Genomic DNA, 2,038 nt, shown 5'->3' with positions numbered 1-2,038 from the left:
TTCTTTTTTTAAATTTTTTATTTATTTTATTTTATTTTTTTAAAATAAAATTTATTTACTTGACAGAGTGAGATCACAAGTAGGCAGAGAGGCAGGAAGAGAGAGAGGAAGAAGCAGGCCCCCTGCTGAGCAGAGAGTCCGATGTGGGACTCGATCCCAGGACCCTGAGATCATGACCTGAGCTGAAGGCAGAGGCTTAACCCACTGAGCCACCCAGGTGCCCCAAAGCTCAGGTTCTTAACCGCCATGCAATTATTTAACTGTTTGCCTTGGTTTTCTTTTCAGTTTGTAACTTCCCATCGATCCAAGTGAAAAGATACCCCTTTTGCCCTCCAGCTACCCATGTCTCCTTTCTTCGGTTGGGCAGCCCTGGGTTAAACTCCACGGAAAGTTCTGCCCCACTGAAGGGGAGTGGGATTTGGTGTTGGGCTCTGGCCCAGGCAGGCTTTGAAGCCATTCACTGGCTGACTCCCTCTCTGGCAACGATGACCACCCCCCCCAACCCCGCCTTGGCACTAAGGGTTCTGCGGTGTCCCTGGCAGCCCTTGTCGGGGGCAGGGGTGCCGAGCTGAAAGGGTCAGGGACAGGGTGTTCTGCCCCCATGAGGCACTCTGTGAAGTTGGCAGGGGATCTGCCTCACCTTGCCAGCGCCTCCCCGCCCCCCTTCTATCCCCCACCCCAGCAGCAACCCCATAGGCCACCTAGAGCAGAGCTGAAGTCTTTCTTCTCACTTTCTCCCTCTTTGAAATGGGCATAATGATGGAATGCCAAGGGACGAAAGAAGGAGAAAATGGACTCTGCCCATTCTTTTTTTTTTTTTTTTTAAGATTTTATTTATTTATTCGGCACACAGAGATCAAAAGTAGGAGAGAGGCAGGCGGAGAGAGAGGAAGAAGCAGGCTCCCTGCTGAGCAGAGAGCCCGATTAGGGGCTCTATCCCAGGAGCCTGAGATCATGACCTGAACTGAAGACAGACACTCAACCAACTGAGCCACCCAGGTGCCCCTCTGCCCATTCTTTTAAAGATGCTCAGCATCAACCCCATGCCTCCTCTTTTGCAAGCCTTGGAGAGGGGCTTCTGATTGTTCCTTCTCATCTTTCTTAAATCGATGTTGGAGTTCCATCTCCACCTCTTCCTTGAGGATCCAGACTAGATTAGGACCCCCCGCCCATGCATTCTGCTGTAGAGTGCGTTCCTAGTGCATCTGTGCTATCAGTGGCTTTCCTACCCCTTTCCTCCTCTGTCTCCCCCCTAGGCTGGGCACTCCCTGAGGGCAGGACTGCATTTCAGGGCTCAAAGCCGATGCTTAGGCATGTTTGTTGATCTGAACCATTAAACTGAACTGAAGGAAAGATCTGTATCCATTCCCGAGGTTTCTTGTATGTTTGTTTTGTGCGTGTTTGTCTTTCAGTGCCCGCCTCTTCCACCTCTTAGGCAGAACAGCTCCCCAGAATTTTTAGATATCTTTGGAAGTTTGCCTGCCTCCTTCAGCTCTCTAGGTCATAACTGAGTGTTCCAGGGAATTCCAAGGGAGAAAAATTATTTGCTTCTGCAAACCCTAATGTCCACTGTTCTGATAAAGGATCCCAGCTGTGACAAGGAGATTATTTACTTGAAACTAACGAGAAAGCTAATTATTGCAAGTAGATTGGGGCAGGGACAGAGTGTACCCGAGCAGGCTGCAAATGTTCCCAGCCCTGCGACTTGGCAACTGAGCCAGGGAGTCCACCAGACGTGCCGGTGCCTTTTGGTCTTCGAATCGCCTTTTCAATAGCAAACAGACTGTGGGACTGTGGTTTGGTACTCAATTGTCTGATAGGAGCCAAGAACGAATTTCTGTGGCTTGTTCTTTTTCTCCCTGGTTCCCATTTTTTGTAGAATATATAATAAGACAATTAAAGTCTGACTTTTTTGAGGAAGTGGGATCCACCCTTCGCTTCCACAACTCCATTCCTCACAACTCCTGCATGAGTCCTTTCCTCTACTTCTTGTCTGTTCCCTTCGCTGCCTGGGGTCTGAGCCATGTCCCTCCTAGAG

This window comes from Mustela nigripes, chromosome 4 (assembly GCF_022355385.1).
Source record: "Mustela nigripes isolate SB6536 chromosome 4, MUSNIG.SB6536, whole genome shotgun sequence".
Lineage (NCBI taxonomy): Eukaryota > Metazoa > Chordata > Mammalia > Carnivora > Mustelidae > Mustela > Mustela nigripes.
The sequence above is the reverse complement of the archived record's forward strand: the minus strand, read 5'-3'. Positions refer to the sequence as shown.